General features: G+C 52.7%; 1 protein-coding gene across 50 annotated transcripts in view; it reads left to right on the top strand.

Annotated features, from left to right (window-relative positions):
* Nucleotides 1-15,520, top strand: part of CELF4 (CUGBP Elav-like family member 4) — a 298,230-nt gene that overhangs the window by 44,307 nt on the left and 238,403 nt on the right. The window lies entirely within an intron of this gene.

The raw sequence follows: 15,520 nt of genomic DNA, 5'->3' as shown, positions 1-15,520 counted from the left end.
TGGTGCGCGTAAAGGACAGAAAATCTTTAATATTAATATTAATATGATTTTAGATTATAAGACCGCATTGTAGATATCAATCAGCCAACCCTTAAGGACATGTCACTCAAGTTGATATAGTTTATAGAAAATTAATGTAATCCATCCTGTATGATCTATTACAGGGGCATGAAGAGAAAAAAGAGCGTGTGTGCTTGGGGCGGGGGCGGGGGGGCCATTATTACTTGCCACAGTTCTCCATACGTGCTCATTTGCGTCCGTGCCTGAAACATCAGAGGGGATTCAGCGGATTTCTGACTTGGCGCAGAACTCGGGCATTAGCCGTGCCAACGCTGTCGCTTTGCTGTGAGGAAAGGGAGGCCCCACAAGGGGAGTGACAGGGCCACAGTCATTCAGCTAGTTGGTGGACTTCGTGGGGGCTCTCTCCTCAGTCCCCAGGATGTGTGCCAGGGCTCCCTGACTGTCCTCCCGCCCTCCCCCTCCTCCCCTACTGGAGGCTGCCTGGGCAGGTGGCTTCTTCATCTGTTTTGAAAGATCCCAGGGATCCCCTGGTCCTTCAAAGGACTCCTCCCTATGCTAAGGGGCCTGGAGGGTGTTGGCAATGTGCAGAGGAGCTTTCCTGGTGATCGCAGAGGTTCCGGGGGAACTCCAAAGCCCCCACTGCTCAGCCCACCTGTGTTCTGACACCTGAGGCTCTGGCACCAACACTCTCCTCACTTAAGATCTCCCATGGGCATGGCCGTACGATGGGATTCATGCAGGACCAAGACCTGCGTGATATCGTTAAGACCGATCCCTCTAGGTGGGAAGGGATAATCCCAGAAACGTTTTAGGACCTGAGCTAAAGCCCTTGCCCTAGCGATTGGTGCTAGCAGCACTAGGCAAGCCCTAGGGTTTCTGAAATGGGCTTTTTTTGTGCCCGGGTGCCAGCCAGGCTAGATGGCGCTACCAGAGAGTACCAGTGGTCCCAGGACACCCAGCTCTGCTCTCAAGTCCTGTTATACCCCCTGCCCACCCACACCCAACTGGCTTCAATGATGCAAGGGGGAAAAAATCAACTTTATTTTCCATACAACCACCCAAAGTCTATAGCCCTCTGCCAACTGGGTCAACAGGTAACCCAAAGCCCTTCTGGACCAGAGAGACCAGCTCCAAAATCTGTTCGCTGAATTGCTCAGCTATAAAATAATGGTTGCCCAAATAGTCCTTCTCTGGGCCTTCGTTTCTACACCATAAAATGAGAGCGAGGAGACATGCCGTATGTAACTCACACATTGCTGGGCATGTCCTCTGAAAGGTGCCAAACACACACGGCACTCAGGTGTGGCTTCTGCAGCTCTGGGCCTGGAGCCCTGGTACTGTTGGCCTTGCCGGAGGGCCCAGGATGTGGGCAAAAAGAAGGGGTTGCTCCCAGGAGCTAGGGAGGAACAGCTCATTCTTCTGGAGTCAAGCTCAGCTAATGTGAGTGCCTAGGGCTTGAGAGGGGGAAATACAGACTAGGGAACTGAGGGACAGTTTCTGTCATCTGCGCCCCCCCCCCCCCCAAGGGCCTCGAGCTCTCTGGAAGCTTTTATCCTACTAGAGGGTGTAGAAGCAGCAATATCTTGGTGCCTGAGTGTCCAGAGTGACAACCTCACCAGGGCTCAACGGAACACCAGGTCTCCCCCCAGGATTCCAGCCCAGAAATCTGCCCATTCAGTCCAGTCGCCAATTCCTGCTCAGGTTCCCTGGTGTACTCACCTCCCTCTCAAAGAATCAGGCAAATCCTGGCTGGAGTAGTTTGTGACCATGGAGCTTATATACCTCCCATACTTCTTTTTTTTTTTTTTAAGATTTTATTTATTTATTCATGAGAGATACAGAGAGAGAGGGAGAGACACAGGCAGAGGGAGAAGCAGGGTCCCCTCAGGGAGTCAGATGTGGGACTCAATCCCAGGACTCCGGAATCACGACCTGAGCCAAAGGCAGACACTGGACCACTGAGCCACCCAGGCGCCCACCTCCCATACTTCTTATCTGAAGTAAGATTAAGGCTGACAGGGCTCCATAAATCACAGAGGCATAGAGGGCAGGCAAGGCCCAGGCCACTGGGGGGGCCCACGGACCCTCATGGACCCAGACAGATAGACATACTCTGGACCGCACACCGATCTGGGCATCTTACTTACCTACCACTGCAGAGGGGAACACCTGAAGCATTTTTCATCCTGTTCAAACTACAAAAGCTTCCTTGGGTACCCTTGTGTGAGTGATTCCGTACAATGGCAAAATGCTGATAGGAGGAATTTTTTTTTTCTTTTTTTAATTTCCCACCGAAGGCTAGGAGAAAGATGACCCACCCACAGCAGGGGGAGGAAGGTACAAACAAAGCTGGACAAAATGAGGAAGGTACGCCATCCTTGAGCATGCTTCTTCCCCCCAGGAAGTGCAGCGAGGCATGTGAGAGTTTGGATCTGGGAGAGCGTAGCCATCTCTGGCCCCGTTGGCTCAGAAACCTGGCAACTCACCCCATATCCCTCTCTTCTCACCAGCCGCTGTTCTGGGGCCCAGCTATTACAGGTTTAAAGTGGAGTGAGTGTGGGATCCCTGGGTGGCGCAGTGGTTTGGCGCGGGCCTTTGGCCCAGGGCGCGATCCTGGAGACCCGGGATCGAATCCCACGTGGGGCTCCCGGTGCATGGAGCCTGCTTCTCCCTCTGTCTATGTCTCTGCCTCTCTCTCTCTCTGTGTGACTATCATAAATAAATAAAAATTTAAAAAAAATAAATAAAGTGGAGTGAGTGGACACAAACCTGAGCATTCAGGGAGAAAGGAAACACAGGTGGGGTCGGGGGGGCACCCCCACTGTGGCTGGGCTTGCAGGCTGCCCACCTCTCTGTGGGCTGTTAGCACTTCCAAGGGGAAGTAACACGAGACAGGTCTTGGTTCCATCAAATTAATAGATTCTTTTTTTTTTTCTCCAAGATTTTATTTATTTATTTATTTATTTAGAGAGAGCATGGGGAGAGGCCAGGGAGAGAAACCCCAGCAGACTCTATGCTAAGTGCAGATTCTGACAAGAGGCTCAATCTCATGCCCCTGAGATCATGACCTGAGCTGAAATCAACAGTTGGACACTTACCTGACTGGGCCACCCAGGCACCCCAAACTCAAGGATTCTTAATCTGATGCACTCAGTCTCCCTTGGGTGTGGCAGGTGGGGGAGTGAGTGCAGGTGGCCCATGATCAGTTTTCTGCGATCTCATGAACCCCTGAGATTGTATGAAAGTGGCACGTGTGTGCACATATGCATACGTGAGTGGATACGTTCACACCTGTGTGTGTACTGGAGATATTTTTCTAGGAAGAATGCCTTTCATGTCCGTCAGATCCTCAGAGAGGAAGGGACTCCCCTGAAGCACTAAGGAACTGCTGGGCTGCCCCCCCGAGCCAGTCAGCAGCAGTAGAGTCAGGGCCACGTGAGGCGGTAGGCTGCCCGGCCGTACAAGTGCACACACCAGGACTCTGTGCTTTGTATATAAAACTCAGCGGGGGATCCCTGGGTGGCTCAGCGGTTTAGCGCCTGCCTTTGGCCCAGGGCATGATCCTGGAGTCCCGGGATCCAGTCCTGCATCGGGCTCCCGGCATGGAGCCTGCTTCTCCCTCCTCCTGTGTCTCTGCCCCTCTCTCTCTCTCTATGTCTATCATAAATAATAAATAAATAAATATTAAAAAAAAAACTCAGCGAGAACAAGACTGCTTGTGGGTGACCAAGGGTGGGAGATGTTCTCCAGGTCCCAGTAGCCACTGGCAGCCAAGGGGGCTCTGAAGTATGTGGCTTTCTCTAAATCCCTGGGCATTTGTGCCCCGTAGCCCGCCCAGAGGTGGTTGTTTTCTCTCTCTGACCCTGTCTGTTTATCTCCGTGTCACCAATATCTGTTTTTATGTATTCTTGGGTCCCCTTTCCTTCGTTTCTTCCATTAATACTTCTCGTTCAGGGGAGGATAAACAGGGTCATAATCACGCCGTAAAGTGAGCCACGGGCTGCGTGTCGCTTATTGCCCAGGGCTCTGCTAATTGGAATTTATAAAGTTCAATAAAAACTATAATCCAATAAGGGCTGAAAGTCTTCTTCATTTATCTTAGGGGTAATATTCTTCCTGCCTGCCCACCCGCCTGCCTACCAGCCAGCAGTGGGAGGCCAGGGAGAAGCCACCACACAGGCCTTCCTAGGGGGCCACGGGGCTCCCGACAGTGGCTAGCACCGAATCAAGGGCAAGGTGACCAGGTGAGGAGGAATGGAGGGCCTGGCAGGGGCAGCTGCCACCTAATCAGACACGGTGGCCACACCTCAGAGGCCGGGAGACACCCCCAACCCCCAGTCCTGGCATTATCTTTTACACCATTACAAAGTCTCCCTGGTTACAGTTCCCTTAACCCAGGAAATTGCCTCCTCTCTACCCCCCCACCAGCTTCTAGAAGAACTCAGGTCATCTGCTGTAGGGAATCTTTTATAAGGGCGATGGATGGAAGGCCCCCTCCCTGACCTGGGAGGTCCCACAGAGCAAGGTGTCACTACATGCCATTCACCCCAACCAGAGCTGGAGCTGTCTCAATCACCCAACGGTGTGCTTGATAAGAAACCCCCCACAAGCCATTTCCCAGACCCCACAGTGAGGGAGGCAAGAGAAGGTGGGAAGGAGGGTACTCAAGCTAAGCTGGGGCTCTGCACCCCGGGAACAGTTAGAGAAGTGTGTTAGACAAGGCAGTGAACAAGTGTCCTGGTTTGCCCGGGACACAGAGGTTTCCCAGACACACGTGACCTTCTTGCTAAAATTGCAAAAGAATGGTAGTGAGGACACCATCCCTGCGGTGGGCTGAGTGGAGGTCAAGGCGGGTGGAGCTCATCTCTGCTGGGCACCTCCTGGGAGGATGATGGGAGGACCCATCACCCCTGCCCGGCAGCCACTTCCCCCTAAATACCTCTTGCGAAAACCGGGGAGTTTCCCATCATCTTCCAGGAAGCCCTCATTTGAAAAATAAAATGAGTGCCCTGCAGCAGGAACACACCTATACCCCAATTCCAAAGGCAGCCAGTTGGCCCATGGCCAGGAGGGCCAGAGCTCCAGGCACGCTCTGGGTGGGAAGACGGGCAGCGCACTCAGCCGCAGATGCTAGACTACCAGCCAGAATGAGGAGAGGGAGGCACTCACCCCCACAGCTTTCCTGGATTACTGGGGGCCAGGAGGGAGGCAGAGGCCCACAGAGACAGCTGCCCCCACCAATCGCCCGCTGGGATGGAGTGTACGCGCCTGCGTGATACCAGAAGCAGGCGGTGCAGTTCCTCTCAGGGCTCCGCACACAGGGACAACACAGCCCACGGTATTGTCCTAGCGCAGCTCTTGGGGGAGAGAAGGTTGGTCAAGGGGTGAGCCAGGGAGGAGAGTCGCAGTGACGTACCCCAGGTGCCGAGCCCTGAGCGAAGGAGTGCGCACAGAAGCCAGCCACCAGCTGTGGGCTGAGCCACCCTGTCTGGGCCCAAGCCCCCCATGGCCAGTAGAGCAATGGAAACAGTGAAGGCTTCAGAGCCAGACCTGCCTGGGGTGTAAATCGCCCTGTCTGTAGGCTTTAGCTTTAGCCTTGAGTAAGCCATTCACCGTCTCCAAGATGTGGCTTGAAGAATTATGCTGTAACTCAGGTAAAATGCTGACCACAGGGCCTGGTGCATGTGTACTTAATTCTAGCCACTGTTGAGAGTAATTTATATTTAGTGTGAGAATGCCCAAATGAACATGCGGGTCCATATGTGGCCAGGGTTAGGGCTCTGTCCTCTCCAAGACCCCCTTGCTGGCCAGGAGCCAGGTTAGAGTCTGCTTGGGACAGGAGTTAGTGTGGCTGAGGCCATCAGGGGCCCTGACTTGGACTTTGGGGTCAAGAAGGAATTCCAGGGGGTGCCTGGGGGGGCTCAGTCAGTTAAGCATCTGTCTTCGGCTCAGGTCATGATTCTGGGGTCCTGGAATCAAGTCCCGCATCAGGTTCCCTGCTCAGCAGGGAGCCTGCTTCTCCTACTTCATTTGCCTGCGGCTCCCCCTGCTTGTGCTTTCTTTCCCTCTCTGTCAAATAAATAAATAAAAATTTTTAATTAAAAAAAAAGAAAATGGAATTCCAGGAGGAAAGCATGTTTAAAAGTGATGGAAGGATGGTCCAGGTGGGTGGGGCAGAGCCATGGGGTAGAGGGAAGAGCAGGTGCACAGCTGGAAGGGGGCAGAGGAGCAGGCCTGGTGCACTGGTCAGGCAGGGGCTGGGGGGGTCCCGTGCGAAGGAGGGGACAAAGTCAGGAAATGATTTTTTTTTTTTTTTTTTTTTTTGCCAGAAAAGGCAGCTTAACATCTGGGTCTAGTACCCTGAACTCTAATAATCCATCTCCAGACTCCCTACCTTTTCCCTTCAAACCCTCACCCTGCATACATCCCACACACATACACCAAGTGCCCCTAGGTACCCAGCCTGGTCCAGGTGGCCTGGGTGACGACACCGCACAGATCCCTGCTTTCCGGTGGGAGGAAGTACTCACATCCAGGCTGGGTCCTGCCTCTGCTAGGGCTGTTCCCCGGCCCTGCCTTTCCTGTTCTCCAGTGTAGTCTCTTCAAGTCAGGCTGAGGTCCCCCACCCTCTTTATGAAATCCTGTTCCTTCTGATCATTATGTCCTCTCTTCTCTCGGCGGAGGGAACAAGAAGAGCAGCATGCCAGGCCCACTGCCCCAGAACTCCCGAGGCCCCAGGCAAGAGGGGGCACCACCATCTCCAACATCCTGGGTTTACTGCCGAGGCACTGAGCCAGCTCCCACCTTCCCTACGCTTCCCTTCAGACTGTCAGCTCCATGAATGAGGGGTCCCTGCCTCCCTTGGGTGCTGTGCTCACCATACCACCTCCACCAGTTCAGAAGGAAAGAGTGTGACTCTTGATGTAGGCCCTAGGCCCCCTTTGGTGGGAGAGCCAAGAAATGTTGGCCTTGGTCAAGAAAGAAAGACCTCGAGGGGATGAGACCCTCAAGGAAGGAGGTCAGGATGGGAAGAAGGCTGGTGGGGGTGCAGAGAGAGGCATATAGCTGGGGGAGGAAAACTTGTTGCATGGGAAAATGATGAAAATCAAAAACAAAAACAAAGGAATAAGGGAAATCACTGGGAGAGGCAAGATGGAGTGTAATCTGAACTGCAAACCCACCTCCTCCAGGCTCTGGAAGGCTTTTACTGTACTATAAAAACCACTGCTGAACAGCAAGCCTGCTTGATGACAAAGAGAGATAATTGGCTCTCATGCAGATTTAAGCCCAAAGTTATCAAATAATAATAGCACGCAGAAAGAGACACAGGCAAGTGGGCCTGGAGAGCCCGCTTCTTCCAAAGGACGAGGATTTGTTAAAAGTATCTAAATTATGCTCCTGCAATGGAACAAGGAAATGGGGCATTTTTCTAGAAAAAGATTTTCTTTTAATGCTTGGATACATTTTTAAAAGTTCCTTTATAATTAGGGCTGTAATTTATATAATTTATTTTTAAAATATCCTTTTTTTAATTTCCACCCGGTCCAGTTAAAGTTGAACTGAAAAGCCCACAGTAAATGATTTTTTTAATAAAACCATTTTAAAGGAGCCCCAACCTGAAGTGGAATAGATATGTGGATTTTCAGAGGAGAGGGGGGAAAAATCATATATTGAAAAAATAAATTTCCTAACCCATTTTACACCCCAGATTTTATTACCACTGGAAGGTTTTTAAAATTCTAACTCCCTGTGCTTTTCTTAAACAGTCTGTTTATGCAGGGGGGCTCCTTGGGCTTGGGACCAAGAGCTCAATGGGTCAGTTTTGGATCAGTTTCAGAGGCTTTGTCCAGGCAGTTTCACCACCCTCTGAGTCTTCTGTTTCTGCATCTTCCTCCCTCTTCAAGTGAACTCTGAGATCTCTGAGATCCCGGAGATCAATACCAGGCCTCAGGAAGAAAGCTCCTTTCTCCCTTCTCCTCTCTTTAAGAGCCAGCACAGTGTTATGCATACAGTCGGTGCTCAATAAATGTTTGCCAGTGATGTGCCACACTGTGGAGGAGCCCTACCCCACTGACCAAGGGGAGGCCAAGAAAACCTTCACAGGCGGCTTTGGTTCCCGTTATAACAACCCCTTCCTGAGGGAGTAGGGAGAGGGGCATCTTTTCAGTGCTGAATCCAGGACCCCATCAGAAGAGGAGAAGAGGAGCAAAGAGCAGATTCTCGAACACCAGGGAGAGGGAGCATAAGGGCTGTGGTGGTTTGGGATGGGTCAGATAAGGGAAAATGCAGAAAGCGCTACCAAGAGGAGTGTAAACTAGACACACTGTTGTTACCATCTTTCCAGGGACTTGCCCTGAGCATCGCTTGTCTGCTGGCCTCAGCAGCACCATAGCCCCAGAGAGGCCCATTTCACACCCATCAGAAGCTGCATGCGTGCATGCACACCATCCACATGGAAGGATTAAACTTCGGTCCCCATGAACCAATCAGAGGACACACAGGAGAAGTAGGACTGTAACTGCTGTAGCACAAGGGATGGAAATGTCCATGAGCACTTGGGCTCCGTAGAAAGCTCAGGTTGAATAAAGATAAGCATAAGGACTGGAAAGAGTATTGGTTCCCGAGGCCGGGGCAGTGTAAGCACAGGCGGGGTGGTAGGGAGTGAGCAGGTGTGACCAAGGGACAGGACCAGAGCTGTTCAGCAGAGCTTGATGGATGGAGCTGGAGAGAGAAGGTTGGTCCAGGTTAAGGAGGGCCTGAAGTGAATGGAAAAATGGAGAAAATCAAACCCGCTCTGTAACAGCAGCCCATGCCCCTGTCCAGTGGCTCTCGGAGGCCTTCCCTTCGAGAAGTGAAGCCTGCACGGCTGCCCACCCGCTGACACACGCTTGCTGCACCCTTACCGGACCACAGAGAAGCCCATAAGGATGAGGCCCGCTCCCCGCCCAGGGCCACTCCCAGCTGTCTAGGGAGGCCGCCCCACCTCCCAGCTGACCGACAGGCCCTAAAAGAGAGAACCTGGCAGGCAGCCGAGAAGGATGGGCCATTATCTGTTGGTGCAGCTGAGGAAGGCTTCTCGGAGGAGGGGAGACCAGAGTTTGGAGGATGAAGGGATCCAGAGCGCAGCACGGAAGGGAGGGTCTGTGTTTCATCGCAGTGTCCACAGCGGGACCACGAACAGTCAGTCCAGGTGGGCAGTAGGCGGCGGGACAGGTAGAAGTTTTCTCCTCTCTTACCCAACCTCTGGGGAAGACACTTCTTCCGCATTTGCCTGGGTTCCTGTGCCATTGAGAACCCGGCCTCTGTGGCCCCCACGCGCCTCTGAGCTCTTAATCCTCCAGCTCCTGCTGCCACCAGGATGCACCCATGGCCCCCAAAGGCCAACAAGTTCCTTCTACAGGGAGAAGAGGGCTTTCCTAAGAAGACCAGAGCAGAGAGGAGGGTGGCGGGGGGGGGAGAGGTGGGACAGGAGGAGGAGAGAGAGGAAAAGTTAAACCTCCTTAAAGGAAGCTCCCTTGGGAGGACTTTCATGGGGTGGCTCAGGGGGAAGCTGTCCTGGACCGTGGGTCCTCCTGGCAGTGCTTCAGTGCATGCTTCCCACCTAGATGCCTGGCTCTTCCCAGTGCCTGGGACACTGGTCCCCAAGGTATGAACTGCAGCTGAGAGACATGAGACAAAAAAGGGGCTGAGGAGTGACTTGAAAACAGAGCCTTCTGCAGAATGCCACGGGAGGGTGGAGAGCACAGGTCCCCAGACTGCTGCTTCGTTGCCAAGGAGACGGCAATTTCTCAGAGTTGTGTAGGGTTTTTCTGCTCTTTCTTTCTTTCTTTCTTTCTTTCTTTCTTTCTTTTCTTTCTTTCTTTCTCTCTTTTCTTTCTTTCTTTCTTCCCGTTTTTACATTCTGGGCCTGATGGACTGCCATGGGCCCGGCCGCCCCCTCCTCTGCTGCCCACCCCCCGCCCCCAGCCGCTGACTCTGCAGGAAAGGTCAGAAGGGCTGTAAACAGTTGCTTTCCAAAATGACAGATGCCCCTGCTTGGGGTAAGCATGGCAGGAGAGAAACCATTTGTCAAAGTATTTATAAAGTGGGTGGAGATGCTGAAGTTGTATTCCCTCCAGGTTAAAAAAAGAAAGAAAGAAAAAAAGGCAGAGAGCCACGAGGGAAACAGGAATCCAGCAACTTATCTCACGACCCACTCTCCTTTTTTACCAGCCGGGGATGGTTCTGAGTGTTCTGTGCCTGTGGAGATGAACAGACCCGTGCTCCTGCCCTCTGGGTGTTCGCAGTCTGGGGAGACAGACTACACCGGGGCGCCAGAGACAGTGTCCAGGGTACAGAGATGTGTCAGATGTGTGTGTGAGACCAAGAATGTCACAGGCCCAGTTGGCGGAGAGAGCAGGTGTGCCGTGAGGGAGTCTGGGCCTTGTGTCCTGAGGGAGGCCCCAGAGCTTGCTCCAGGGCTGAGGGACGCCTGCCGGGGTCCCCACGGAAGCCTGGAGGACTGTGAGCGCCCCAGGGCTGAGGCACCCTGAGTGCCCAGGTGCCATCCGTATACAGCAGACCCGTGCCAGCTCTGGGGAGGAAGATCAGTGCTTCTGCAGTACTTCAACCAGCTGGGCCTGACTCATGTTCTATTGGGTTGAGGCAAAGACTGCCTGGTGCACCCTGAAAATCCAGGCTAGAATATTCCGCTCATGTGTGGGGGACAGAGGGCAAACCCATGTGCTTTGATGTGTTAATTTCCCCTTGATGCTTTCTTCCCTTTCCTCTTCTTTTTCAAATTAACCATTTTAAAATGTGCAATTCAGTGGCATTTAGTGCAATCGCTGTATTGTAGAACAACCACCTCTATCAAGTTCCAAGACATTTGTATCACCCCAAAAGGAAACCCTATATGCATTAAACAGAGCATATTAATTAGTCCATTCCTACCTCTGTCCAGTCTGTGGCCATCACTAGTCTCATTTCTGTTTCTGTGGATTATGGATTACATATTCTGGATGTTTCATAGGAAGGGAATCATATCATATGTGACCTTTTGTACCTGACTTCTTTCACTAAGCGTGTTTCCAAGATTCATACATGTTGTGGCATGAGTCAGAATTTCCTTCCTTTTTATAGCTGAATAATATTCCATTGTGTGGTTGGATCACATTTTATTTATTCATCAATTGATGCAAATTTGGATCCTTTCTCCTTTGGGGCTATGGTGAAAAGCGCTGCTGTGAATATATTTGTACAAGTATCTGTGTGAATGCCTGTCTTCCATTCTTTTGCGCACGCAGCTATGTGTAATTGGTGGATAATTTGACTGATGTCTTCTGACTTTTTTGGTAAAGCTCCAAGCTGACTTGTCTATTTCAATGTCTCAGATTTGATTCAAACTAACTCAACAACTACTGAGTATATACTATGTATCATACCCCCCCCCTAATTCTAGGAGTTACCCTGTCTGATAAATTCTATCCCCATTTTATAGATGACAAAGCTATAGATGAGGTCTTGGGCCAACCTTTGGTACCAAAGGTACCAGAAACTCAGATGCCATTTCCTGGGTTTTTTCCACCACATCTCCCACATGGCCGGGGCACCCAGTGCCTGGATATCCCAGCTTCATGGCTCATTGCAGAGCTCGAAATGTCCAAGTATTTAATTCTATGTGAAGTCAGTATCCTCTAGATTCTACTAGAGACAGGCAGTTGCAGGTGCTAATATTTTTTTAATTGGAGGGGAGGACATCAAATTGATGGCATTCTTCCATTACATTCATTTTTGTATAAGTGAGTTGGGGAAAAACAAGCTGAAGTCCATTTAGTGGCTGAACTGAAGCCCTGCCAGTGGGAGGGAGTTTGATGTTACGTCAGAACTATCAAGATGGGGCTGTGGGGTGGGAAGGCCACACCAGGATAGGAGCAGTGGGAGCCCGAGTTTCAGAAGGCTGGAGAATGGGTTGAGGCAGCAGGAGAGGTGATTCTAGGAGCAGATGAGCAGCAGGCTACAGAGATGGCTGTTCTCTTGCCAAGCCTAGAGACGAATCTCAAGGTGTGTGCTGGCATATGCAGAGGGACATGGCTTGTCTCTGAGGGAGAGGACCCTTCCCACCTCCCACTTCTGCTTCCCCCCGCCAGGAAGAAACTGGCTAGCTAAGAGCATCTGCCAAAGACGGTGAGGGGCTTCAGGCCCCCAGGCCACCAGACCACTTGAGCTCACAGCATGACCTTGAGCGGCACACACGCAGATGTGATAGGAGCAGCTGGCTTGTGTCCCCTGCGGCTGCACCTGTGGCATTTGTCAGCCTGGAGTACAGGCATGCCCTACCTCTGCATACTTGGTGCCATCCATCAGCCCAGCAGGAGGGGGGGCACCACTCCACACACACCTCCCTGGCGCTCTACCCGACCCCCATCCCTCAGAAGACCTCAGCTGCTGAGTGCGCGGTGAGACCACAGCCCCAGACCTGGACACCTGCCCTGTAATTCTGTCAGACAATTAGTGCAGCAAATGGGCCCAGAGGGGCCTGCCTGTAGGGAGTCGCCCTCCTGCCTCCAAATGCTTTCCCCTGGCTCATGCCATGTGCTGATTCCAGACTGATGGCGTGAGCACAGCGCTCCCTCCCCGGTGCTTCCAACCAGAACCTCCCTCAGCTCTACTGCCTCTGATGTCTTAGGCTGGCCTTTGAGGTGCTGCCATCGGGCCCACCCTGTCTCATCTGCCAGGGCAACTTGGGACCAGCTTTCAGCCCAGTCAGGGACAAGAAATGGGAGAGGGAGAAGCCCAGATGAGGCCTTCCCCGGGAACCCTGGGGCTGTGGCAGAGGCTCTTGGGAGCCGCGGGAAGGAAAGTCAGCAAGTGATGATGTTGCACCAGGCAGGGGCAAGGTGGAGACGAGAAACCCACTTTGGAGCTGTCTGTAGGGTAGGTGAGTTGAAGGAGAATGTAGAACTCCCAAGCTGCTGCCTTGGGAGTGCCAATCACCTGCGTGGGGGGATCCAGGATACGGGGTCAATGTGGACAAAATAGCGGGTACCACTTCGTTCAGGTTGAATGTGAGGCACCAAGAGCCCTCCAGGCCGCGATGGTTAGCAGGGAGTGGTGTGTCAGGGAGATGGACACCGGGCCACCGTGGCTTACGGAGCCACCGTGATTCTGGGTGAGGACAGTGAAGGGGAGGGACACCCAAAGAGCTGCTGTCAATGAGCTGACGTCTCACCGAGGAGCCAACATTTAAAAGTAATTCCTCCAACTAAGGGGGATGACAGAGTCCAATGTCACAGTGGAGGCAAGGCTGAGAAGTCTGTGCTGATTCGGGAGGAAACAGGAAGTCACAGAAGGTTTCAGAGCAAGGGAAGGACAGATCTGAAGCTGGCCTGGGACTCAGACGGTAAGGGACAAGTTAGGAGGTTATCGTAATGGCCCAGACAAGGGAAGATGCGTCGTCCGGAGTTAGCAGACAGGAGCTCACAGGGACAGAGGTGAGACTCCTGCCCTCAAAAATAACCTTCTAGTGCAGTTCCAAGCAAATGCAAATACCCTGCATCTAAAGGGAGGGGGAGGGAAGAGGAGGCCTCCCCCCCAGCCCAGCTCTCATTCAGGTGAGAGTGAGGGTCTCAGGTGCCTCGGGCAGGGTCCCAGGGAGCAGAAGAGGCTGCAGTCACGCTGGCCTGGGAACCAGCTAGGGACCTGGAGCAGGCAGGCCCCGGCCTGTTGTGCAGAGGGGTAAGGAAGGGGAGGGACATCAGCCCCAGGTCAAACCCTGAGCCCCTTCTCCCGTGACTGTGACTTTTGGGCAGATTATCTTGGGCATCTCCCTGGTCCCTCATTCCCTTATCTTGAAACTGTCTGCTCGGGAGTGTGAGCTTTCCTCACTCCTTTGCATCTGTCACATGGAAACAAGGGCGCCTGACCCTCTACCTCCCAGGAAGTGAGGAGCTGTGGCAGGGGGGATGGGGGGTAGCAGAGAATTTAGGAATTGGAAGCTAACTTGTCTAAGTTAGAAGGGCCATAAAACACGAGGCACTGGATGTTTTCCTGGTCCCCCGGGGGAAGCTCCATTTCCTTAATGTCCCACGCTGCTCGCTCCAGGTAGGGTGTCTGTTGGGGCTATGGAGTCTGAGTGGCAAAGGCAAGCAGCGGACAAGGCCTGCGGGGTACAGGACCTGTTACTCTGACCCAGGTCAAGTTCAGGGAGGTCACCAGACCCATTTGGGGGTCTAATACTATTCCAGGTGTCTGGATCTCCCTCCCCACTTTCCTTCCTGCCCACCTGCCTCTCCAGGATGGCCCAAGATGAGGGTGTAGATGTGTTTGGGGCAGTCGCCCTGGGCCCATGAGGGGACCCATGGCTCCAGCACCAGTGGGCCCCTCCTGGAGGCTGCAGTGGAGGAAGGTGGTTTCGAGTGAGGTCCTTTCAAGGGATCCTTTCAGATGATCCTGCCGTGGGCTTGACCTCTGGGGAGCTAGTCTGTCTGTCCAAATCTCCCTACACGGTGGATTTTTTGGTCCGTTGTGTTTTCCCCAAACAAGCTTCTACAATTCGTTTCTTCTTGTTTCCTAAATTATTTTTGCTGCTGCTAATTATTTCACACTCCATATACAAGAGTTATTGGGGTGGGTAATGGGAAGCAAGGGATCGTTCTGTGGGAGCATCACGGGCTCCAGGACACGCAGGCAACTTTGATTTGTTTTTCTGCTCATCCACTGCCTGAGAGAAGGAACAGAGAATGCCGAAAGAACGGGGGGTGGAGAAGGGTGTGGGGAGGGGAGGAGGAGACACAGAGGGGCTGAAGCTTTGAAAGGCACAGCCTGCCTGCAGCCTTGGAGAGAACACCTGCTCATGGGGCCAAGGCCACTGCCCTGCTGTCCCATGGAAGGGGCAGGTTCCAGGGCAGGGCTGAGCGATCCACAGGACACCTTTGCTTAATAACATCACAAAAAGGGAATGTGTGGGGTCTGGCACTGCACTGGGAATTCCACATGTTACAACAGGCCTGCATCAATTCCCTTGTACAGTTTCAAAAGTGGGGCTCAGAGAGGTTCAGAAGCTCCCCTGAGATCACACAGCCCAGGAGACAGGAATCTAGGTCTGTCTGATGCTAAAGCCTGCATCTCTACCTGCCCTGCTGCCTGCTACTAGGGGGATGCTTCCCTGGGAGGAGGGAAGGGCCTGGCTCCCACAGTCACCCTCACTTAGTCCCCTGAGCCCCAGCCAGAACAGCTGTACCCACTGCTGTATTCCCTACAGGGTAGCCCCCATGACAGGTGTTCCCTGTTTAGTTTAGCTCTGCTGAAAGGAGGTTAGAGTTTTTCTAAAGAAAATTAACCAGGAACCTAAGCAGGAAAGCAAAACTAGCAAATATAAGAGCTGCTGAAAGGAAGGGCATGCAGAGCCCAGACTGCTTTCCCGATGCTGAGGGTAGCTGGCCCCAGAACCAAGCCCAGGGTCTCAGCCAGCTGAAGCCACTCACACACAAGCTGGAGGCAGGTCTGACACCCTACAGAA

This window comes from Canis aureus, chromosome 6 (assembly GCF_053574225.1).
Source record: "Canis aureus isolate CA01 chromosome 6, VMU_Caureus_v.1.0, whole genome shotgun sequence".
Lineage (NCBI taxonomy): Eukaryota > Metazoa > Chordata > Mammalia > Carnivora > Canidae > Canis > Canis aureus.
This window is presented reverse-complemented; position numbering and strand designations above follow the sequence as displayed.